This window comes from Lytechinus variegatus, chromosome 3, assembly GCF_018143015.1.
Source record: "Lytechinus variegatus isolate NC3 chromosome 3, Lvar_3.0, whole genome shotgun sequence".
In the NCBI taxonomy this organism is placed as follows: Eukaryota; Metazoa; Echinodermata; class Echinoidea; order Temnopleuroida; family Toxopneustidae; genus Lytechinus; species Lytechinus variegatus.
The window spans coordinates 13,084,473-13,112,319 of NC_054742.1; the positions used below are offsets into that span (position 1 = coordinate 13,084,473).

General features: G+C 34.5%; 1 long non-coding RNA gene across 1 annotated transcript; it reads right to left on the reverse strand.

Annotated features, from left to right (window-relative positions):
* Positions 1-354: 354 nt before the first annotated feature.
* On the reverse strand, positions 355-27,761 carry LOC121410253. Its single transcript, XR_005969301.1, has 4 exons — positions 27,282-27,761; positions 14,160-14,240; positions 5,957-6,044; positions 355-4,680 (listed from the first exon to the last, which is right to left on the reverse strand). It is a non-coding gene; the product is annotated as an uncharacterized LOC121410253 (long non-coding RNA).
* Positions 27,762-27,847: the final 86 nt, after the last annotated feature.

A 27,847-nucleotide genomic window follows, 5' to 3' on the forward strand; every position in this document is an offset into this window, starting at 1 on the left:
TATTTCTTTTGTTTTTTATTGTTTGAATTATACAATATTTCATGTTTTACAAATTTGACCATGGGGACCGACTTGAATGAACCATATACTATTAAACAATGCTAATTCCACATGTTCCGGGAGAAATTAATCACTGTTTCACTTGACAATGAGAAAATTCGGATATTTCATATAATAAAATACAAAAGAAATAGTGAGTGGATGACGTCATCAGTATCCTCATTTGCATACCAACCAGGATGTGCAGATAACTGTTTTGTGAAATTAAGCGAAACTTTAAGATGTCATAACTTTCTTATTTTACATCCAATTTTGATGAAATTTTCAGTGTTACTCTAGTTTGATTTTCCTCTATTAATTAAAATCAATATTTTATTGGGGTGGACTTGTCCTTTAATAGATCCTGTTTGAACTCATTTTGAGATCGTAAGCACAACTGGTATTCATCTTTAACATGAATACTGAAACTTGTGTTAAACTTGATTCAAATATATCCTGGAATGTATTTTTTTCCTGAACCTTTCCTGGAAAGTCAAAATTTATTGGGATTTCTCTAATTCTGGGAGAAGAAAATAGATAGGTACTGTATGTGTTAAATATGTCATCACTTTGCAAACTTTGATTCTGAGATGGTGATCAACCAAATAACAATATTGACAAAATAAATTTCACAGGTATGGTAATGATAGACGGAGTTATATCTTAAATCACTGTGTATGTGCAGCAGCCAATATAATTGAGAAGTTTAAAGATAACATCTTATCAGATAAAAAAAAAACGACTGTTTGCGGAACCCACCCAAATAGAAATAAATTGGGCGGAAGCAATCAAAAAATTCTTTACAATTGTAGAAAACTAATCCATTCCGTGTTATGTTAAGAGATTTCTATCACAGTCTACTTGTATGTTGAGCAAGGTATCTAGGGACATATTCCTATTTTTGTAACAAAAAGTACTTCTTTTGTTTCTGCCCTGTACTTCCATGCATCACAATTGATATTGACGCAATTAGGAAATTAAATGTGTCATGACAATTTGGAAGGAGGAAAATGAGTTTTTTGAAGCAGTAATGAAGATGAATGTCGTCAGTAAAAAAGAAAAGATATGAAGAAGATAAGATCCTCCTTGTCTGGCAGGGTGCGCTCTGAAGGCATAACTTTCTTCAGCCTTTTCCTGCCGCTTTTGATAAATGTGTTTCCCGTCATTGGCAATAATTAATTGCTACTGATCAAAATCTCAAATGGTTTTTTAGATCATTTGTTCATTGTAATCATCATATACTATTGATTCAAATCATAACTTCAAGACTTTATCAGGGTCACATCAAGAAAAGAAAACTGGGTTTACTTGGAAAAAGAAGCATAATGGCATGTGACATTTACCAATTTGGAAATTTAATTTTCTTCAAATCAAAATTCCAGTTTTCTCCATCAGATGCAGAAATTGAATGAGACAGCATCTTGACCCCTTTCAACTTTTGTAACAATGTATTTTGAAATCTCTATTTCAATAATGTATCAATGTACCATTCCGATGGCATTGATAGTATATCAATTTAATCCATTGACACATTTCATTATAATATCAAAATGCACATGTACAAATACATTAATTCATTTCAAGTTTCACAAATCCATATCTCAAATGTTCACCATCAATTCTAAAATAAAATGTTAAGGCAAAACTTTACCGCCAGAGTCGTCCCCTAGATGTACATGTATGTAGTTGATTCATTGTCAGTCTTACAAAGTACAAACCAGTCACAAAAAATCAGAGAAAATTATGTTCAAGGTTTTATCCATTTGTATTGACCAGTATATTTCCATCTTTCTGTGTAAGACACCCTGGCCTTACATGTAACTGTAACTATTAATATCATGCATACATGTAAATTAAACAACGTAATACATGTAACAGCCAGTCAGAGTTAAATGCTCTTAAAATCATTTCCAAGTTCGCAGTTCTGAACAAAAAAGGGGAATTTATCTGATTTTTTACAGTGCATTCGACTTGATAAGATGGAGTGAAATTCTATGCCCCCCCCCCCTCCCTCCTAAAAAAGTAATAAGGAAATGCAATTTAAACAAATAAGTTTTTTTTTTCTTCAAAAGCTTCAGGTTAACCCTTAAAATGGTTAAATTAGTGTTCTGATGATGCATTCTTACAATATTCAGACCCCAACGGTGAAGAGACTCAAGAGAGGGCTGTAACGACTTATATACACTTTCAAGAAACCATTTTAAAATCAATTAAACATTTTAAAAAATATGACTCAGCCTAGTAATAGAGATAGAGTTAAATACAATTTTCAAGATTGTTTTCCACCTGATGCCCATCAATATATATTTTTTTTCAAGTAGTGTTGATGTGGGAGACATGTTACAGCCCACATTTTAATTGAATTATGGTTTCAACAAGATCCATTTAATGACTAATAATGACCATCATATCCTGAAACGAACAGACCTTGTAATACACCGTTCACATTTGAAAATTAACTATTACATGTACATTAGGCTTCATCTTTTGTGAGATCTTGAGAAGGTTTATTCTAAACAAAAATAAATAAAGATAAATGTTTACAAATCTATACAATCACTAGAAGGTCACTGTTACATGTACCATGGAGATAAGTTTGAAGTAATAAAGATAATTATTAAGAATAACACTAAATGGATATCAGCACTAAATTTTAGAAATCTGATTTTCTTTCATTTGAGAGAACAAGAAAACATTGCAGGGTACATTCTACATGTATTAACTACAATGAGAATAAACAATATGCACAAGTTTCATACGTGAATGCAGTGTTAACCTGAATGCCTAGTGTTTCCATTTCTCATCATCAGATGCACCAACAATGTACATGTACATGTAAAATGCGAAACCTGTGATTGTGTTTCCCTATTAAAGAATAGCAATATTCAATCAGGAGTGATCTCGGCCCAAAGTGGTAGTAGTTGTCTTTTATCAAGTAAATTAATTAGCACTTACATTCCCTTCTCAGACAATCACAAGGTTGCTCTCTAAATTACGGGGCATGCAATTAGCACACCATCCCTACTCTAATATGAACCCCTACTCTTCAGCATTGATTTTACAATCACCGGGTAACAGTTAATTACAGATGCACTAATAGAATTTCCTCTTTCTATCAAATGAAGGGTACTCTGGAGAAAGGGTACTTTAATGTAAATGCCACCCCCCCCCCATCCTTCTTGCTATATCCCACTTCTGCTCTACTTTGTTCTTGCCGAGTATAAAATGAGTTGGAGATTGTAATGACTACATGTACATGTAGGCCATATTCATCTTCCTGACGTATTCATTTATGATTGAGTTATCACAAGATTCAATGCCAAATACAACAAGGCTGAATATAGTGAAGACACACTGCACATTGTAATTACTACTGCAAGTATGGTATTATTATCCTAGATTTACAAATACAATGGAAGGCAAGTCGGGCAACACTCCACTACAATTCATCTTGTGTATCCTGGTCATTTTTTCATTACTTGTTGAAGATACTATGATAGATTCTGCATTCAAATATGTCTCATTTTAGTGCAAGATTTATTTCAAAAAAAATAAAAAAATCTCCATCTCCCTTTCTTAATCACATGATCATATTAAGTTTAGCAATGATCAATTACAAATAAAAATACACATAAATCAAGCATTTCACACAAACATTAGTGATTTTTAATGAACTTTGCCTCTTTTTCTCACTGACAGTGTTAGGCTACCCCTGACCTTTGATGTTATTAGCTGCATGGAAATGAATTGGGGAATAAAGTTGACAGAATCATTTTCTGAACCTCAAAGGCCCAATCGCTTTCTAACAAAAATCTTGGCTGTCTTTTGAGTTTACTGTACCTGTACATGTATGTTCATGTTATGTAATAAAAAAATATGACAAAAATAATGATAGACAAATTTCAAATACATGTAAATAAACTGAATGAAAAAGTTAAATATGAAAACAAAAAAGTGTGAAAAGACAAATAGAGAGAAGATTCCTACACGTAAGTTTTATATCATTTGTGACACACTGCAATAGTTCTCATACCTGTCATAATCATGCAACATTTCAATGTAGGCCCCTATATAAAACATGTTTGTACTCTGAAACTGCTTTCAGACTTTTAAGTTTAATTCATCCAGTTAGTAAAGAAATAGATTGAAGTACATGTACATCTCATTCTATGATACATGTATTTTTTTTTCTTAAGTACTATATGTAGTTATTTTGGTAATTGCCATACATGTACATGTAGTTGTGTTTTAGAGCACAGATCTACCTGATTGGCACAGCCCTATATACTTTGATAAAAAAGGGGGCTCAGCAAAGGAAGGAACATGGCTGAACAAGAAATGCGATGAAGACGATTGCCCCACTGCGAGTGACTACTGGAGCCGTAAAATGCCTGTTAAACGTGCGAACCTCGGCCGCCTCTCTGGGGAGATCAGAGCTGGCTTAATTCTGATGGGGATGAGGGAAATTGCACTTTGGCTCTTATTCTTCTCGTAGCCCCCATTGACCTTAAAATCTTGGGCAGTGAATTCCAAGCTTTGGAGCTACTCTCCAACATAAAGCACTGGCTTTATTGGGAATCCAGACTTGATGGAATAGGTAAAGCTTGCACTTGAAACATGCTCCTGTAATTTCCTTGCTCCCTAAAGCAGGGTTAATGGGTTTCAAGGAAACATACAAGGGAATGCTCAATAGATATGGGACTGAAGATAAATAACTTGATTAAAACATTCAAATTTCCAATTTACATTAGAGATTGCTTCATTATATTAATTACTAAACTTATCAGCAGCTCCAAGTCAATTACTATTTGCTAGAAATATAGAATGAAGAATAATTTATCTTTAAAAAAGTAAACAGCAAATGCTATGGGCCAATTGAAAATCTATTTCCTTCAAGTACACTCTCATACCCCTTTCATAAACCCCATTAAAATGAATTAGGCGGCTAATAGCAGCATAATTTGGTCGTAAAATTGGAGGAGGACAAGAGTTATCCGCATTACTCTGATGCTGCTATTATCCGCATAATAGCAGCATCGGGACAAGATTTTGAGTTTATGAACGCATTTCCAAATTATGCGGATAATTGCCATGGTGCGGTCACAAGGTCACCCTTTTCCAACACAACCGCATTGGAGGGGGCGTGTCCAGTTGTCATGGCGATTATCCCCCTTTCTCAGGACGGGCGCTCGTAAAAATAATGCGGCTTATTTTCGGAGTTTATGAACGCAATTTTTATTGAATTATCCGCATTACTCTTAGGCGGCTAATTGGAGGATAGGTTTATGAAAAGGGTATCAGACACTCTGCTATCAATGAACTCAACCATCATAATGTTCATGTAGGGCCTACACACGTACTTATAGGCCTACATGTATAACTCAGACTTGCTTCAGTAATGATGAACAGCATGCTCATTATGCAATTCATGGAATCAAGGGTACATGTATTTGTCAATGTAACTGAAGTTCTTAAAATGCATGTTCTAATCTCAGCAAATTTAATGTACAAGCGTGAATGTGTATATTTATTTCAAACAAACTAGAATAAGATATTCTAGAAGAATTAATTTCAATTGCCAAACTCAGCCAAAGAACTATACTGTGTGTAAATGCATATAAAATACATTTCTGTATGTGATATCCATGCACATATATATTGTTGTCTTTGACAACATACATGTACATGTATTTACCATAATCTTGGAATATACAATGTCACATGGATTATCCATGTTGACAAATATCAATTTTTGTGAGTGTAAACATAGGTCTTACATGTATATGAATAGCAATTCATGAATAGTGAAAATTGCCACATTTATTTAGTTGTTGGGTACACACACTAATTATTGCAATATTTGAAAAGTACATAAAGGCTGATGATTAAGAAAGTTTAATATGTAATTTGGTATTACCTTGCTTGTAGTTGGATGCTGAATGATGATCAGAACCAGCTACATTACCATTTTTGGGGCCTGCACCACCAGTTGGTGGGGAAAACATCTGGATTGGAGATAAAATGAAGAAATCAAATAAAATGTTCATTTTTAATAGCAATTTATTTCTCTGCCACAGCACATGCCCAACTACATTTTGTACATGGCAACAGTACAGGTATCAACATGTATATTTAATTACTTATTCCTCTACAAGCAAATCTTTCAATGTGTTTTCCAGCCCTGAAACAAGGTTGAACAAAATTTAGCATTTCATGTACAATGAGTATCTGATGAAATATCTGAGATATAAAGTCATAAACAATATGACAAATTTGCAGGTATCAATGATAAAACCTGTACCCTAAAGGCAGTATGTAATTTAAGCATTGAAAATTAGGGAGAGCAAATAATTGTAATTGCATACTGATACATATGCACAAAAGCCCATGAACATACGTGTATCAAAATGCATTCATCATTACACAAGAGTTAACAATACACTGCACTGAAACGTGAGTGCGGATTTTGCATTCAATTTATAAAGTTGTAGTACAATGCACTTCTATTTCATTTCATCACAATATCTTCCAGCAAAATCTAATGATTTGTAATAATCATTCCACTATATGCTAAAATGGTGCACTTGATTGCTCATATCTTAATATACACACAGGATAACCTGATGAAAAGAGGAATGTAATATTATGCGTGGTGATAAAAATCAGCCATATGAGAGCAGAGTGAAGACGATCCACTTCTCGCTCTTCGGTGGATAATGGGGAGAGATTATCTCTGCCAGAGTGGGCCCTTGAGCGTGTCAACTGAATCTGGCTAGATACTCAAGTCGCTGTTGAAAGCGGGGGAAAATATATTCGTCAACCCATGTAGGCCTACTCTTTAGCTTTCCTATGAACATTGAAATGTTTAAAGAGTAAAATCACACTGACATGAAGTTGGTTAATAGTCAAGAGAGGAAAATGACAAAAGGAAAGTTAATAAAGATTTGGTCACAATAAATTTTAAAAAATAACTGTTATGGTGTAACATGTGATGTGAGTAGCTCACTCATTTGTCACATAATATAGGCCTAATAGGATAAACTGCAGTTTTCTCAGGAAATTGACTGCTTTTACCTACCTGTAGTGCATTCATAGACATACAACATGTATTTCTTTTCACTGAAAGAAAGAACTTTCAATCATCTGAATTTGAACTATACAAATTGTGATTCACATAAATTATATTGCTTGACATTTGGGGGAGGTACCCGCATGTGACTTCACAATTCATCACATCTTGAAAAACTCCAAAAAATACTGCACATGTACACATATGTATGTTGCTCTTTGAAGGACTTTAATCAAACTTATGATAACATGATGTTTCTCTATTTTTTTCTGCCTTTAGTTTAAAAAAGAAAGACAACTCATGAATGGAATTCCCCTTCAATGTTTCTTAAGTCTATTGTATACTCTTATTTGATGACACATCCAAAAACAGAGACCTACATGTATCCCAGTCTGAAGAATTTTGATTCTGAAATCTTAAGAAAAAAGTTATGCCACACACACTCACACACATGATGAACAAGATACTCAAAATATGATCCTACATGACTGTATTCAAAGAAAAGATTACATTACTTCATAAAAAAATTGAAGTTCCTTTGATTTACTGAGGCTATAATTCAGATTACCCCTATCTACATAAACCTTTATGCTCAATTATATCAATATTTAAAGTTCTTTACTGCATAATGTACATGTAGTAATTTATTACATGTCAGGAAAAAAATAACACATACCGTGTACGTGATCGGCTTTTGCATCGGCTCGCAGTTGTGAACCGCGAGTCGGTGCAAAATTCGGCTTTTTTGTCGCGTTTAAATGCGATTAACTTGCATCAGCTCTCGGTTTAGAATCGGCAATTTTGCACCACCAAAGTAGTAGGTTCGGAACTGCAAGCCGATGCAGAATCAGCTTTTTTACTACGTGTAAACAGAAAGCCGATTCTGCATCGGCAATTGGCGCGCATTTCATTTACTTTACCATTGTGACGTACTTCAAAGCACACGGATCCAGCGTTGTCTTTTTATGATGTATATTGTTGGTGAGGGGATCATTTCAGGTTTTTGCCCCAAAAGCCGATTCTGCATCGGCTTGCAGTTCTGAACCAAAAGCCAATCACATGCAAACACAGTAACAGGGGCTCATGGTGATTTACATGTAGCCCTCAAAACGCTCAAAAGAGCCCCTACAATTCACCATTCATTGCAATGTTAAATCTTTTAAAAATGTTGCAGATTTAGGCAATCCATTGTGAAAAGTAGCCCCCCCCCCCAAAAAAAAAGAAAATAAATAAATAATAATAATGATAAATGAACAAATAAAATTATGAATATAAGCAAATAAACAAACAAATAAATAAATGAATGAATGAATGAATGAATAAATGAATACATGAATAAATAAATAAATAAACAAATAAATAAAATAAAATAAATAAATAAATAAAAAATACAATAAAATAAATAAATAAATAAATAAGTAAATAAATAAATAGATAAATAAATAAATAAATAAATAAATAAATAAATAAAATAAAATAAATAAATAAATAAAATAAAATAAATCAATCAATCATTCAATAAATAAATAAAATAAAATACAATAAAATAAATAAATAAATACGTAAATAAATAAATAGATAAATAAATAAATAAATAATGATAAATAAAAGATGACTGAATTAATTGATTAATTAATTAAAGAAATTATTTGTTTTGCCTGGTACAAATACATGTAGTAGAACGTCATAATCCAGAAACTGCATTAACTTTACAATTTACATAGCATTTCAACTTGTGTTACGGTAAAATAATCTAGTATGTAAACATCTTCATGGTGTTTTGTTTGCAAACAAAATAATGGATTCTAATTCAACAATTCACAATCAAATTTAGGGGAAAATAATCAATGTAATTTTTGCTCCATCAAATGAAACAAGAAAAATACATGGGGTGTAATCTTTTCAGTAGCTGAAATCGCTTCTACTTGCCTCACTGAACAATAGAAGTACAACATATGGACTTGTTCACAGGATAGGTCATTACTCATACAGGTACTCTGTATTTATAATTCATTGCAATATTAAATCTAACACTGATCAGGGAAAAACCATATACAAATTTTTACTGCAGCAAGTAAAAAAAAAACTATAAATACAAAACATGAAGGAAAAAATATACTGTACATCAATCTATTTAATAGGCCTGCATGTATGTGAAACTCAATTTGCTAAGTCAGCTTGTGCCAGTATGTGTACATGTATTTATAGTGTATGTTGCTGTGCAATACCCGTCAAGTAATACCTGTTTCCATGAGAGCTCTTTCCCAATCCGAAGTCAACTTGAGCAGGGAAAGGACGTGACCAGTAAAAAAGGCATGGATGATAACTTCCCTGCTGATCTTAAGCAGGTATCTTCTCCACATTGCTCAGTAAAGAGGTGGTGTAATTAAGCAGGGAAGAGGTTTTTCACCAATTTACACATGGCAGCATGAAATGAATGGGACACAATGACTTTTGCTGGTTTGCCACATCATTAAATCAGAGGTCAAATTCACCAACACTGCCCTGCAATCTGATGATTATTAAAGAACATGCACACTTTACCGTGCAATGTAGCCTTCTATGTTTCTGGCAGAGCCCCATCGCATGCCTTGTATTAACTGGCGAAGAGAAGCAGTATGAAAGGATACAACTTTACTTTGCAAGAAAAGTGAGGAATGCACGCTCATAAAGTTAAGCAGTAAACTTCACCAGGTACATGTAAAAAATATGTACAAAGAGCTCACTATGAAATATAAAATGGCATTATAATGACATTTTGGACATGGCATGAATCAACTCAAGTGAACAAATATCAGCACCAAGTGAAAACATTTAACCACTTTTCAAATGACCACTAAAATTAAAGCATTTACCATTTTGTCAACTGTTCACAGAGACTACAAAAAATGTTCCCCAAAATTTTCTGTAAATTCACCTTTACAATGAATGTACATCTACATGTACGAAATGCTCATCCATTACCCACGTTTCCTTGAAATTACCAATACACTTATAATGAAAATTGGTGTGTACATTGTGGGACTACATGTAGTGTGGGACTGAATGCAAAAAAATACAGACAAAGCCAAAAGAAAATTGTCATTTTCTGATAATCATGAAAATAAATTTAATGACAACAGATCATTCATGAATCCTTGATTTACGCTTATGGTCTTTACTACAGAAGATTTTAAAGAAAAAAAAGAGATCAAATCAGATCCAAGTTTGAGTCATAGCCTACAGTGTACATGTAGGGTATGACATGTCAATGCTAAAAAAATCAATCTCATCAAAGTCAGAAAAAAGCCACAATGAAATGAATTCAAATTCAGTGATTCTCTAACTAATCCTGTATTATTTGTTCACGTAAAATGTATTTTTATGCCTACATGTTTTATTTGTTGATGGCTTTTGACTTTGCAAGAAAGTGATGTTTTATGTATGTGTACATTGATGTTCAATATCAACTCTAATTTCCAGAAATTTATCTTCAGAGTAATACAAAAATATTCCTAACTTTTGTGGTATTTTCCAACTAAATCAAAACATTCTGAAGGAAATATGAATGGATTTGCATTTCATAGATCAGCATTTTCCAATATACTCTGTGTAGCATCACACTCTGGGTGGATGTTATAAAGCTAAGATTTCATAAGTTACAAATGGCTTTACACATGAATGGTTTGACCCTTTCTTGCGCTATATACTGTGTCTCTATGCAAATAGATGACTAAAGGTTTGGTCACACCGCCCGAGCGTTGTTGGAGCGGTCGTGGAGCGGTAGGGAGAGAGGGCCGAATTTCGCTCACAAAATTGGGGGGGAAAATGGAAAAAAAAAAAAAAAAAATCGATATCGAAAATGGTGAACAGTAGCGAGCGGTGATGATTTTTCCTCTCCACGACCGCTCCAACAACGCTCGGGCGGTGTGACCAGGCCTTTACATAGCATCTAAAAAAAGTTCAAGCCTTTTTGACACAGCTTTATGAAACACCCACATATTGTAAGAATGATTCATTCGTCTTTTCTTCTTCTTTCTATTCTATTCTAGTAATCCCTCTGCACAAACCCTTTAGGTTTCTCAGGACACCATTTTCTTTCATATTTCTATTTATTTTATACCTCGTTTCTGGACATACTAATATCTCACATTTTTAGTCCAATAATTTCACGAAAATAAATATGTATTTAATCTTAATAATAATAGTATACCAAATTTATGAAGCACTTTATATAGACCTTTCAAACGCTAAGAAAGAAAGTAGAAAATAAAAATGAATAATAAAAATATAAATATGCCATTGTTGGATTTCCATATAGCTAAATGTAAGCGCTCCCAAAATTAATAACTTTTCAGCAACTTTTGGGAAGGTTTTTCTTTCCCTCCCTGCCCATTTACAAAGACCAGTCCAGTAAAACATTATAAAATAAACATGACTCAGGCAAAACATGTACAATTATGCATCTTAATCAAATGTATAATCATGCATCTTCCAAATACCAAATGTCCCCTATTGAAATGAAACTTATAAAGTGGAGAAAAACAAGATGAATTTCCAACTGCACATACATATAGTTAAAACTTAAAATTTATTCCTCTGCCACTGCCATATACATGTATCAGAAATGTACACTTCTGACAAGAAAATCAACATTACTTCAATTAGTGACATCTATAACCTTTGCCCCACCTTCATCTATGTCACACTAATGACATCATTATCACTTCCATATTAGTCCAGAATGGATGTTGATAGAGGCAAGGTACCTTTCCCAAAGCTAACATAGAGGGACTGTCTCCCAAATTCCCTAACCCACTGCCATTCTTCAAAGTGCGTTGAGAGGATTGGTAATGGGTTAGGGATTTGGGAAATCCAAATCAGTAAAGGGAAATAATTCTGATAAAAGAAATAAATACTTGTGAGGATGAAGGAGATTGAAATAATTTTAATACAAACTTACCAAAAATAAAAATTACAAAATTGTCATGATATCATATGACTTTTAGTTTTACACACACAATCCTGGAATAGTATGTATTACCTTTATCAATATCCGCACACCTTTCAAAAGAGGAAAATGGGCTTCTCAAGATGCATGATAATAAAATGCTTCAAATGAAGTTTTTCCAAGCCCAGCGGACGGCTGCAATTATCTCGGTGATAATGCCCAATTTGTTTTGAATTTTCAACCATCATCCGCGCACGTGGAGACAAAGTTCATTTTTCATGGAAAATTTGCTTGCTTATAAAGTTATATTTTTGAGGTAAGTTAACAACTTACCCTAAAATTTTTAGGACTTCTCCAAAATGATATCATTCTATCCTGAAAAAATTATGTCAAACAATCAAATATTTATAATTTCTCGCTTACTTTCATTTACGTTGTCTCCAAAATATGCCCTCAAATTTTTCCGGACATATCTCTACCCAACATTGAATATTCATGAGATTCGCTATGCATATTCATGAGATATGTACAGAATTGCATGCCAAGTTTTTGCTGTGCCAAAGACTTATTTTTAAGAAACCACTGTATCAAAATGGGGTTCTGACACAAAGTAACAAGGAGTCATGATATCAGCGAACCCAATTCCCAAGCGCACCACCTCAGGACACCCAGTCCAAGTATTTACATGCATTCGAACTGTACTTACCGAGCTGAATGAAAGTACAAGGTACATGTAGGGCAGTAGGCAAAGAAATTTGCCCTTTTCTCTTTATCGTCTGTATTTTACTGAACTGACATACGATTACCGTGATCAGTGATGAAATAAAGCTTACCAAAAGCTACATTTCAATGGTCAACTTGCAGATACCTCAGATGATCTTTGTAGGTTTGCATGGTGGAGTTTGTAACATTGAGAAGGTTTACGGTTCACCATGTGTAATATGAATAAGGGAAGGAAATACAGGCAGAAAGATTGAAATGGAAAGAGGAGATGTAATGAACAGAGAAAATTAGAAGTATTCTTTTCTTGAAAGTGAGTGAAATCCTGAAAAAGACTGTAAACCAGATGAGATGAGATGAATATGGCTTGAGTAGTGGTGCTTTGAACAGAAACAGGTTGCAAGTATCCACTTCTTGTGTCCACAACACACAACTTCTACATGTATATGGCTTGATTTTTCTTTGCGCAGCGGCATGTAATGAACCCTTTGGTGGCACGCTACAGCATTTACTACTTCACCGTCCAATAAACTAACGAGTATACAGGACTGAAGTTGGGTGATGATGTCTATGTTTTCAGTGGGCTGACTCAGCGTGAAAACAAATTCATTGGTTAAAAATCGTAAGGAATTGTATTATTTCCAGACATATCTGTATCTCATGTTTTCAAGAACTAATTTTTCACACAAAGTTTTACCTTCATGGTTACCTTCTGACATACCTCAGTCTCGTTCATGCCGAAGACCTAAAAATGTGAAATTTAAGCGATTTTTTCAACGACTTATTTTCATGGAGTTTTCAACAAATTTTTAATCTACAAATGACAAAAATAACTTTAAACAGTCAAAGCAATCATTCTTCTTTCCAAAAATATAAAAATCACTCAGATTCATGATTATTTTTAAAGGTTTTAACATTTTAACATGATTCCTGAAGCTTATTGCCTCAGTGTCCAGGTAGAGAAAGGAATATTGTAGGGGATGGATGCAGTTGGTGGAGATGTCTCAGAGAGGTGTTGTCTTGTTATGGGCTAAAATGTTGATCTTCCAATGTCTACAGTACGGTATAAAACAGATAATTGCTGTGAAATAGACATGGACAGCACTATTGTTGCACTGTATCCATGTCCACTGCGTCCACGTTGTCATGAAGCTGTCGGTCTTGAGAAGGTCCTAACTATGTCATTACTACGCACTGTTCAGACGGCAATCCCAAAATGGGGCTATAAAGATTATGCAGGCTGCTATGCCATGTCAAAATTTCTTGTTACACTTTCACTATGCTGTACATAGCAGTTCCACTGCATCTTGGCCATTTTATATTTGATGCAGCAAGAACTGCATGAAAGAAGCATAAAGCATAGCATAAATGTATCAATTTCCAAAACAATATTCAACTTACCGCACTGAAGTCAAGTAGGTCACTCAGCTCCTTGTCGGATGTAATTTTTCCCGGCATGCTATTCTGCATTTTGATGTATTCCTGGAATGAAAGAAATAAATTCATTGAACACAGTAATATTTATAAAGTGTATTACTAAAATAGGTAAATTTCCTTATTATAATTTAAAAAAATAAAGCTCTTACATGCCAATAAGATGAACCATCAGTGATAAATGATGATACAAGAGGACCACCTCTGTCAGCCTTGCCTGCATTACACGATTCAATTTAACAGCATTACCTCATGTCCACTTTTCATTAACAAGATCCATGAACTTAAAGGGGAATGAAACCTCTGGAACAAATAGACTTGTGTAGAAACAGAAAAAATCAAAGAATAAGAATAAAGAAAGTTTGAGAAAAATCGGACAAATAATGAGAAAGTTATGAGCATTTGAATATTGCAATCACTAATGCTATGGAGATCCTCCTATTGGCAATGCGACAAGGATGTGTGATGTCACTGATGAACAACTTTTCCTTTGGTGAACTATACAATACCCTCAAAATGTCTCTTTTTGCTTTTTCTAATGATGATACAAACTCTTTATCCATGATGTATTCTTAAAAAATATGTAATACATGCCCTCATGTAGAAAGAACACATGATCTATGGATAGATGTGATAAAAGAGGCAATTCAAATGAAAGAGTTGTTCACAAGTGACATCACACATCTTTGTCGCATTGCCAATTTGCTATCTCCATAGCATTAGTGATCGCAATATTCAAATGCTCATAACTTTCTCATTATTTGTCCGATTTTTCTCAAACTTTTGTTGATCTGTTTCTTTGATTTTTCTGTTTTCACACAAGCTATCTTGTTCCAATGGTTTCATTCTCCTTTAAAGTCATAACATATAAAAAAATAATCCTCACATGGTCAATGTTTACTGACCCTAAATGACCTATGACCTGCCTTAATCATATGACTTGAAAATACTTCATTACTTTTATGTCAAGTTTCATAAACTACAGCCATATATTTTCAAAGTTATGATGATATATCAAACCACTAATTTGAACACCTTTTATTAAAATTCAAAATCTTAACATTTGTTTTTTTAAAGTCAATATTAGTTTAATGATCCCTAAATGACCTTTGACCAGACCTTCACGTTTATAATTTCGTGGAGCTCAATAAATCGCTCTCCTTATTTTTTTGAGGAGCTCCTCAGAATTGCTCTCCATAAGGAGCTCTAATCAATTCATTACAATAGTATGATAAATTGTAGATTTTTCTTAACATTGTATATGCAATAGCTGTGGAGCTATTAATTAATCTGTGGTGAAACTAGGCCTGGGTCACATCAATACGTTTACAAGATGTCGTACCCGCTCCTGCTAAAAAAAAAATAAAAATGAAAAAAAAAATTGAAAAAAAAATTGCTAAAATTTCACATTTTACATCTTTAAATCCATGAATTGTCCTTCTTTTTTCCATAATTCCTTGAAATTACTTTGATTTAGTTGAAAACTATCAGAAAAATGAAGAATATTCACCTCTTTCCCGACTCTGATTTGAACTTACCTCGGTAAATATTGTAGTCCCACATGTAGACTCCCATGGTGTTGCCATGAAAATCTACATATGGGACTACATGGGACTGCAATATTAATACCGAGTTTGAATACCAAAAGGCAATGTTCATAATACCGATTTGTGACAATCATAGTGTTGTCACATCTCGGAGAGAAATGACAAAATTTATGACAGTGTTCCAGAATACCACCCCAGGATTCAGAGAAAATGATGGTTATTGATGGTGTAAGGACCATATCTTATTCATTTTTATGTGATTATTGCATGCAGTGTATGAAAATGTATTGTACCGTACGGTATTGACAAGAAAAATCAGACTTCACATTGATGTAAATGATGTTGATGTCATCCAATAAAAGGACCAACATACCTTTGAACTTAGATGAGAGAACATTGCCCAAATGCTATTTGTCAGATCAGATTGAAATCATAATCTCTACTCACTTTGTTTGGCTTGGCCGCTTTTTATTACATTTCTTCAGTACCAGAAATGAAAGACACAACAATAAATTTCAGGTAATATTTCTTATTCCATTTGAGATGTCAAATGAAATATTACACTGGACAATGGACATCAAACATATACATGCATTCAAGTAATTTGTTCTTGAGTTTGATATGTACATGTACATCAAGTTAAAGAGAACATAGTAAACAATACAAAATCTTTAAAGTAGAAATAAATGAGAATACAGCCTAAACTGTACTTGAGTTTGTAACTGTACTTTATTTATTGTATCTACGTGCGGGCAGTCTTGAGACATTGTTGTTATATAATGTTTATCTTTGTTGTTTAAGAAGTTTATTTGTATGCAGTATATTGCACATCATAGCAAATGCAAGAGTATGTTGATCTGCAATGAATCGTTTGGGGGAACTACATGTAGGATAGAACCAAGTAAGAAATACAATGTAGATGTGCACCTTAGGCAATTTTTTTCTCAAAAATGGAATTGATGAAACAATTATAGACAAAGGCAAATAGTGCATATTCATATATTTGTAGTAAAACAGTATCTTTTTACTAGTACAAAATGAACAAAAATATAATTATTTTTAAGTAATGGTACTGTGCACCTCGGCCCCTGATTTTGAGCAGAGCTGACTTGTGCTCTAAGGTTTATAGCAGGCACCTTTTCACAATGCATCTGACCTACAAGAAGATCCAATTCAATTCCTTTTCACAAGTCAAGAAAAATGTTAATAAGATCAGAAATAAAACCATGTATCAATGATTTTTTTTTTTAACATTCTACATTTTGTTTAAAAATATGACTTTAATTGCTGTTCTATAGTATCCACTTCAGAAGAAGAATTTTTTGCCTAAACTGCGGCTGCCAACACTGCTATGGGCCCATAAAAGTCATAAGGTTCCCAAAACCTGGGTGGGGAGTGTACACTAAAAATCATACAAATATCTTGTCAAGGGTTAACTTAAAGCCCTCTTTAGCTTTGGTCAAGGGATGCGAGTTATACTTGAGTATAATCTAACATTCCAATATCAAAAACTTAATTTTAACAATCTAAGGCCGTGTTTATAATTCCACTTTTCAGGCCAGAATCAGCATTTCCATACGTGATTAGTCCAAACATGGTTGCGTCCATCCTTACTTTCATTTAAACGACGTTTCAATACGCTGATCGTAAAATTGGTGCATTAAATGCAATAAGTGATTAATACTTGAACCAAGTGTCATATGCATAAGGATTTTAGTACAGTACATTTTTTGTGTTTTTCTTTGAATATATCAAACATTAACCTATAATATTTCTAGAAGTTCTCATTAATGTTGACTTTTGAAAAACAAAGCTACATGTAGGTATTAAAATCTAATTTGTCTTCTAATATATTTTATTCAATGAATCAAACAGTGCTTATGTATGGAACATTTGCAGGTGAATCATAAATGCAATTTAAGACACATGAAAAAATGGTGTCTTGCATAATTTTTATCCCAAGGCCAAGAGCAATGTGTGTTCCGAATTTCATGATTGGTAATAAGCTGAGGAAGTAGTTTGAACCACAAGATTTGCAAAGGACTGGTTGTCTGCCAGACTAACCGTAAGCTGATTCCTATACACCACCTTCAAACTTCATTTGGCAGGGGTATAAAAAGTATAGGCCGGGGTGAACATCCAGGCATTTTAAATCTTGAGCCCTAGCATTTCATTGGCCGATGAAAACAATGCACCAGCAACCCTTACAACAGCACAGCATTTTGGCATGCCTACAATGCATTATAAACAAACATCACATTCATACTTTGTGCTGAACGTTGCGATAATCAAGTTTGCTTATTTTGTTACTTCGGAGTTTATGAAACTTTCTGAAATGTTCAGGGCTACCGGTATTTCTGAAATTATTTCATTGTGTTTCTTACAATCTGTTTTCACAGCACTAAGGTGAGTGGTGTCGTTAAGTGACATCACTCCTCCCCCCCCCCTATAGAGAGGAGGTATTAACTTTAAGCATTTATTTAGTCTCAATATTGCCATCAATAGCTTGTGGAAGAGTGTCAGGTTAAATCTTTATGACTATGCTACACAGTCACAGAATGGCACAGGTTTGAAACCTGTCCTTGATGGATATTATTACTTTCCTTTTTTTTGTAAAAAAATAGTGTTTGTTCTACTGAAATTAGATCTAACTTTGGACCTGAAAATACTGAATTTCAACAAGAAAAACACGACACTAATGACTATTAAGTCACTTGGTCTGGCACTAGTGCCTTACATACATGTAGACTACCCAAATTCCCAGCATAGTCAGTCAGTGTACTACGAATGCACATTAATCCTTTGAACACAATAGGCCAGAATACCGGCCTACATGTACCAGTGAACGTGCATATACCCCATCCATGTGACTTCAAAAACACGGGTTCTAAAATGTCAGGTGATCTTTTTAAAATTACATGTAAGTCATCTTTTTAGTACGTGTAGGGATATTTAGTCGATAATTTCAGTCAAGATTGGTATTGATTTCGGAAGGTTTTAGCCATAAAAAAGGCCAAAATATGCCACTCTACTGCGATTGCTTGTGTGGCATGTGAAGCAGTAACCGTAATACACAGGGTAATACGCAGCAAGTCACGTGCTATGTGGAAGCAATTGATAAATCTGACTTTAGTCAAAACAGTGATTTTGAGCCCAAAAGAGACACTAAAGTTGACATTTATTGTAGACTAGGTCTACGAGAAGCCAAGTGGAAAGCCTCTGGCAGTCTCGCCTGGATTACGCAATTAAATATAGCAGCAGTGCTAACTTTGAGAGCTACTATAAAACAATCATTCACAAAAACCCCATTCATATGACATAATACCACATTCACTGACCATAAATGACATTTGAACGTCAACGGTGACTATGAAGACTTGTCAACTACCCCCATGTCCACATTTCATTCACTCTATCCATAAACTTTCAAAGTTATGATGGCAATTCAACAATTACCCCAACATGGCCTAAGTTTATATACCTACTGACATTTGACCTTGGTTTTGTGACCTGAAACTCACAGGAGATGTTCAGTGATACTTGATTAATCTTATATCCCAACTTTTATGAACTAGATCCATAAACCTTCAGAGTTAGGATGGTAATTCAACAAATACCCCGAACACGGCCAAAGTTCATTGACCTCATATGACCACTGACCATGGTCATGTGACCTGAAACTCGTACAGGATGTTCAGTGGTACTTGATTAACCTAATGTCCAAGTTTCATGAACTAGATCCATAAATTTTCAAAATTATGATGGTAATTCAACAAATACTCCTAACTTTGCCAAAGATCATTGACCCTAAATGAACTTTGACCTTGGTCATGTGACCTGAAACTCAGGCAGGATGTTCACTAATATTTGATTGAACCTTATGTAAGTTTCAAGTCCTACAATGTAGATCCATAAATTTTCAAAGTTATGATAGTAATTCAACAAATACCCCCAACTTGACGAAAGTTTGTTGACCCTAAATGACCTTTGACCTAGGTCACGTGACCTGAAACTTAAGCAGGATGTTCACTAATACTTGATTAACCTTATGTCCAAGTTTCAAGAACTAAGTCCATATACTTGATGTCATTTAAAAACTTAACCTTTGGTTAAGATTTTGAAAATAATTCTCCCAACATGGTCTAAGTTCATTGACCTTGGTTATGTGACCTGAAACTCACAGGGGATGTTCAGTGATACTTGATTAATCTTATATCCAAACTTTTATGAACTAGATCCATAAACTTTCAGAGTTAGGATGGTAATTCAACAAATACCCCGAACACGGCCAAAGTTCATTGACCTTAAATGACCACTGACCATGGTCATGTGACCTGAAACTCGTACAGGGTGTTCAGTGGTACTTGATTAACCTAATGTCCAAGTTTCATGAACTAGATCCATAAATTTTCAAAGATATGATGGTAATTCAACAAATACCCCCAACTTGGCCAAAGTTCATTGACCCTAAATGAACTTTGACCTTGGTCATGTGACCTGAAACTCATGCAGGATGTTCGCTAATATTTGATTAACCTGTCCTTATGTAAGTTTCATGACTACAATGAAGATCCATAAATTTTCAAAGTAATGATAGTAATTCAACAAATACCCTCAACTTGACGAAAGTTCGTTGACCCTAAATGACCTTTGACCTAGGTCACGTGACCTGAAACTTGAGCAGGATGTTCACTAATACTTGATTAACCTGATGTCCAAGTTTCAAGAACTAAGTCCATATACTTGATGTCATTTAAAAAAATTAACATTCGGTTAAGATTTTGAAAATAATTCTCCCAACATGGTCTAAGTTCATTGACCTTTGACCTTGGTTATGTGACCTGAAACTCAGGCAGGATATTAAGTAATACTTGATTAACCTTATGTCCAAGTTTCATGAACTAGGTCCATATACTTTCTAAGTTATGATGTCATTTCAAAAACTTAATATTAGGTTTAGATTTGATGCCGCCGCCGTCGGGAAAGCGGCGCCTATAGTCTCGCTCTGCTATGCAGGTGAGACAAAAACTTCAGACGGCCCGGTCCAGGTACTAGCGGGGAAAAGATGCCATGTGTTGGGCTTGAATCATGGGAGTTTGTAAATATGGGTCACCACTGCCCCTAATAATATAGGGTTCAGAGGGTTAAAAAAAATGATGAGGAACCAAGTAATTGAAGAATCTTACTTGTAGGTGCTTCTTCTGTCAGCTGACCCATAAATTTCTTATAGGTTTAAAGAGAAGCTTAAAAACTCCAGACAGCCCGGTCCGGGTACTAGCGGGGGAAAGGTGCCATAAATATACGTTGGGCTTGAATCATGGGAGTTTGTAAATACATGTATAGGTCACCAATGCCCCTAATAATATAGGGTTCAAAGGGTTAAAAAAATGATGAGGAACCAAGTAATCAAAGAATCTTAGGTGCTTTTCTGTCAGCTGACCCATAAATTTCTTATAGGTTTAAAATGATTTCATAAGTTTGTGGCTAATAATTTGTGGATTGCTTATATTTTCGTTATCACAATTTCAAATATCAGCTGATTTACTGTACAGGAAGGCATAAAAAAAACAAGTGGAGCACATCTGTCAGTCTCACCTACACTACGCCATTCAACATAGTAGCAGTGCTGACTTTGAAAACTACTATAAAATCATTATTCACAAAAAACACCATTCATATGATACAATACTATTTTCATTGACCCTAAATGATATTTGACCTTGATCATGTGACCTAAGACTTGTCAATGATACTTGATTACCTCTATGTCAACATTTCACAAACTATATCCATAAACTTTGAAAGGTATGACAGCAATTAAATAATTACCTCCAACGTGGCCAAAGTTCATTGACCTTAAATGACATTTGACTTTGGTCATGTGACCTGAAACTCGCACAAGATGTTCAGTGATACTTGATTAGGGAAGACTGAGGTTAGTTGGAACGCAGGGTAAGTTGAAACATTGTCATTTTCTTTAAAGCCTTTAAATAACTTTATGCAATACTGCCATCAATTTATTGCCATTATCAAAAGCCATCCACCATATTACAGACAAAACATGTGAAACAAGCCCGGTGAAGTTAGAAAGGAATTTTTGTTTTTTCACCTTCGGAGTAATTTTTTTCTCTTTCAGAAATTTTTTATTATCTCAGAGAAGTTTATAGATCAAGTTAGCTAGTTTGGGGGTATAATAGACACTTGTACCAAGCTACAAAATAAAGTTATTAATATGCTATGGTGAAGTCCCTTTTTTGTGCTACATGTATAAGCTTATAAATGTCAAATGTGCCTCTGGGGTTAGTTGGAACAAAATTGAAGGGGCTATTTGGAATTTGTTCCAACTTACCCCAATCATAGTTATGAATAAAAGCATTGGAAATAAAAAAAATGCATACAGTATTTCACACTCTTCTGAACATGTAGGCAAAACCATGCTTGTTTTGTTTCTCAGTTAAGTCTGAGTGTGCATTCAATGCAATATTAACCCTTATCAAATTGGGGGGGGGGGTTAATATGAGGTCCCCCCTCACCAAATTTTGTCACTATGCTGTTGAGCCAAATTTTTGAACCCACCATTCACTGACTTTTACTTTCAAGTCTTGCGCATCATTTGTGACCAAATTTGCGATGCCCGGGTGCCCGATTTCGTAATTACGCAACATTTTGTATGTGCATGTCAGACCCAAAATTGCTCAAAAACATGATTCCATGTACAAGATCAATGCAAATTGTGTTTCAACCAAAAATCATAAATGTATGATTATTCTTACTTTTGTTGGTTCAAATGGATATATTTTATGCTATATATGATCACAAAAGGGTCCCCCACAAAGTTCATCAGAAAAAACAATAAAAAACAAAGGTTCGAAAAAACAAAGAAATACAAATGAAAAAAAATGATATTTTTTTGCAATTTTTTCTTAGATATTTGTTACATGTATAAATGTAAAATTTATACTCTCACCAAAAATTAGTATTCTACTAGCTAAATAAATTGAGTTAAAGGCAAAAACACTTTTAAAAATATAAAATTTTAGGGCAAATTTCATATGCTTATTTGCATAATTAATTACAAATATAAACAATTAACTTTTGTCATGTAAACTTTGATGCAGAAGTACATGAAATTGCTGATGCAATTAATTGCTTGTAAAATCAAACGCACGCACAAGTACACAGAATTCTACCACACAGTCGGCTTGCATGAGTGGCTGTATAGTGATTAGTCCCTGATAAATTGCAAGCATTAAAAAGAGGAATTATGACCTCTCTTTTGACTCAAAAAGACCAAGTTCCAAATTAATTAATACACATATCAACACATAGGCAAGTACATCACAGTCCCACATGTGCATTTGTACGTGTGTTGATACTTGGTTTTTTTCAAAGCTGTCTTTCCTAGCCAAAATTAAACAGACAATTTCTTTCTTTATTGTTCATAAATGACTTCTTAAACCGCTCTTAATACTTTGGGAACGCATTTTATTTATATATGAAATGTGAATTTTTCAGACATTTTGGCAAATATAGGACCTTTCTCACACGTTTTTTCCAGATATAACTTTCGCCGCTATTGTTTTTTGCTTTTTATTCTTTCATTTTTATTTACAGAGGTTAAACTATGTACATGTATACCCCTTCCCATTTAATTTGACTGATAATCATTATGGAATATGTTGCTACTGAAAAAAATTATATTAACTAAAAGATATAAAAATATAAATGCCCCATTCCCAAAAGGCAAGTGAAAATTATTTGCTTGGCTTTTAATTATATTCCAGTCAGAATGGACTTTTGCCACAGCTGTAATAAAACATTTGTTATGGCTTCTTAATTTTGTCCCCTTTCTTTTCCCCTTTACCCCATTTTTATTTTAATTTTGTTTTATTCATTTTTCTTTTATGTTATTTTCTTTTCTCTAATTTTTTTTCTCTTCTTATTTCTTTCTCCTGTTCTTTGTTTTTCTATCTTGATTTTTTCTTTGACTTTACTTCACTTCTTTCTTTTATTAATTTGTTTTTTTTTTGTAATATATTTTTTTAATCTATTTCTGTTTGTTTCACCCTTTCATGCATTGTTCTGATTTTACATATTTTTCTGTGAATTTCCCCTGCTATATGCTGCAAAACAAAAAAAGAATAGCTGTATTTTTGGCCTGCATACTATGTAGTTTTAGGATTCAAAGAGGAAGAAAGGAAAAATCATTATTAGTGTGTGTCTATATGTTGATCAAAGAAAAAAGTCCACACAACCTGGGAACAACACAATTCATTTATTCTCTCTCAATCATTTCATATTTACAATGATAAAACGATTTTTTTTACCACAAATCATTTTGCAGAGTATAATAACAGCAAACAATATTTACATATAAGATGTACAAAGTGAAAGTAACTTAGTGGTAGTGGCTGCAGAATTAATATTTCAAAAGTTTGTTTTATCAATTTTAATGTTTTTCTTATATTTTGGGGGCCATCAAACTTTAGTATCGGGCCACAAAAATATATATATATATATAGGTTTTGAAGGCCAACACCAAAAAAATTTATGTCTAGCCTTGTAATAGTAACTATTTAGAACTAAAATGTAAATTTCAGATGAAAAAATTATCATTTGTTAAATAATAATTTTCCTAAAAATTGTTTAATGGAGCTTCATGAGGTGGCTCATCTCAGTACGTTATCATGAAGCGAGTCAAAGGTCAAGCCTATACACATCTTGGGAAGATTTTGCAGTCATCTGTCTGGTAAGATGCTGTGGTTCAGTAGATAACTCTCTGAACTTTGAACTGCAAGGTCGGGGGGGGGGGGTCAAATCCAACCACAGCACTTGCGTCCATTGGCGAAGCATTTATCTTCATTTACCACTCTCCACTCAGGTGTAGTAAATGGGTAAACGGTATGAAGGAATTCCTTAAATGCTTGAGCATCCAATCAGGATATCCTTTCTAAAGCTGGGGTAATAGTATGCAGTGCTTAGAAACATTTGTATTACGTGCTACATGTAAATGTTGCATATTATTATCACTACTATTTTGAAATATCTAATTTTTCATATCTATGATTTTATACATATGTAGACCTAGTTTTTATAAATTCATACGCAATTGGTGTATAAAGCTAAAGGTACGGTAGGGGGTCCCACTCAAGGGTTTATTTTCTATTCTGCCTGTGGGAATCTACAGGTAGGACTATGGAATGCTAAATGCTGTACACAGCACACACTTTTAAAAATCATTAAAATATCACTTTTGTAACCAAAAATACTAGTTTCCATACAGTTGCAATTTCTTTTTCATTAGTAACTTGGGAGTAATTTTTGTATTCACCAAAGCGCTCGAAAACTTGAATTTTGGGCATATTTTTGTGTACGCCCTCTATTGGTGGAAAATAATATGGCAAGACAATTGTAGTTTTTCAATATTTATTTTCAATTCAGAAAAAATAATTTAAAGAAACAAATTTACTTAAGAGCCAAGTTATATGATGAATAGCTGTAATGGAACCTGACAGTGTCAAAAAATCAAGCATTTGTCCCAAAGAAAAAGAGAAAATAAGCCAAACATTGCCAACCTTATTTCACCACACAGGGAGGAGCAACAGAGAACAAGCTTATATCTATCATAAGTTCATAACCTTGTTCATAGAATGAGGGGGTCCTCAAGCTATGCAGGTCCTACAACCTCACACCACTCATCGCGCATGTGATATCAATGGCAAAATGCGCACTCTCTGTATGGATCTGTAGCCTGGAGGCTCCTGGAGAGTTAAAATCATTCTACTGATGTAGGCTTACTCTGCACAGAGCATGGGACGGGATGCCTTTGCTCTACACCTCTACACATACAGAGTATTTTGGGCTTTTTGGCAACAATAATGTTGCTCAAAAATACTTGTTTTCTTTAGGGTTTTGAGCCCAAACTTTCATGTATGTAAATGGGCTAAAAGTATATTAAGCCTACGTCAGTAGAATGATTCTCACTCTCCAGGAGCCTATAGGCTACGGATCTGTGACTGCAGAGTGACGAACGATTCCTATTCAATAATTATCTACAAGGTTAAATTAATCACTAAATGCAAAGAAAACCAGCAACTGTTTGAAATTTATATTTCATTAAAATTCATATTTTGATACAGAATAACAACATATTTTAGAAATTGAGGCACAGGAAATACTACTTCTTCACATGATAAATTGAGTGCATAGTTTAGGACCCCTTCAAAATGGAGCGGCAAAATCAAGACATGTTCGGAAAACACAGCGGGATTTTCGTATTTTTGCGTTTTGTGATATTTTCTTCTATCTAGACTCTAGGTTATACATGTAAATCTTTACAATTTACCAGAAATTACAATGTAGAGAAAGATTTGTTCAAATATTAAAAATGGCAAAGTTTTATCATTTGTTAAGTGCATACCTTTACATGTAGCCCCCCCCCCCCCCCATCACATAAAAACTGGATGGACCAATAATTTCCTTTTTTTTTTCAATTAATGTGGTACACGTAGATCTGGATTTTCGAATTCGAGGGAAATCCATCATTTGATCATTAACATTGTTTATCTTTTTTGGACAAGTAGGTCTTAAAGTTTAGGCACCATGTCTAACATTGTTATGTTAGGCTCTGTGATGAAAGAAAGGAAAATATATCATAAAAATATCATCACAGAGTCCTGTAACTCTAGTCACTAGGCTAGGTGCACTCACACTCATACTAGTGCGAGGTGTAGTATTGATCTACTATTACTAACCTCGCACCAAGAATCGCATTTGGCAGTGGATTTCTAACTAGTGCTAGGTCGCGTGAGCTGCGACGCCAGTTCTGGTGTCCACAACAAACGACTTCTATTCTCAGAGCTACCAAGTCTCACGCATTATGCGTGAGACTCAACCATTTTGGACTCTTGTTCATCCCCTAAAATCTCTGTCTCACGCAACTATCACAGCCTATTGCCATATACATTGACTCTAGTCTCTATGATCTCTCAGATTCACAGAAAATCTCACGCATAGCTTGTCTTTGAACTTGGCATCTCTGTATTCTATGGCTTGATATTTCTATGCACGAGGGCATGTAATGAAACCTTGGCCTTGTTGTGTGTGTTGTATACGTGTGTTGTATACGTGTTCGTGATACATTGAACTTGAACAAGTAAGACCGAGAAAGAGAAGCATTGCCAATAATTTTCAGTGCACCCAGCCCTGGCCTGGGTCAGTGGGTGGGTAGTTGCAACACTCAGAAAAAGGGACCTAAGTCTATTTTAAACCTAAAAGTTTGGCCTACGACTTAACTCAGTTTTAATAGCTGGTTAGCAGCACAGCCCGTCCGTCCCGGGCCGGGCTCGAACCTCCACTCGACAACGTCTCCACTGGAGATTCAGCGCCCGATGACCCGGCTCAGCGCTGTGCAGTGTGCATGTTTGATGCGGTGTTTATGGGGAGGTACAGCCCATCGCTCCATTCTCCGCGTGAATGGCCCGGTCGAAAGTCATCATAGATACGGGTGAAGCAGCCTACACAATTTTCGAGTCAAACATACCTTATTTTCTGTCTAGTCACCGCTCCGAAATCGATGTCCACCAGCAGATATACAACATAATTCACATAAAATATATCCTGTGGAAAAATTCCACTGGCTCTCAAAGGCAGGTGCTGCTAGACATCAGAAGGCAACTACACATGTTATCATTGCTACTTCGAAGATAACACGGACAAGCAGGCAGACATCTTTTTCTTGTCTCTCGCTATATCAGCTTTGTTGTTGTCTGAGTTTGGTATTCCTCCGCAGTGTAATTTACACGTTCATTTTCACGTAGCTTTGACACGTTCGGTATCGGAACTATTTCAACCTGTATGTTGATCTATTATTTATCATTTTTTACACATTTTCTGAGAAAATTAATATCAACTTGAGGTGACACGATCGGATGCACATTTTATCACCCCCAATAAAGTTAGATATGGAATATTTCATAATCATTTAACACAAAGTGTACCATTAAAGACTAAATTGTTAATCCGCTCAAAATAAAGTATGTGATGCGGTTTATGTATGTTGTACGGTCAAATCTATGGCTCGGCAGTGCGTGCGAAAGTTACCATTCA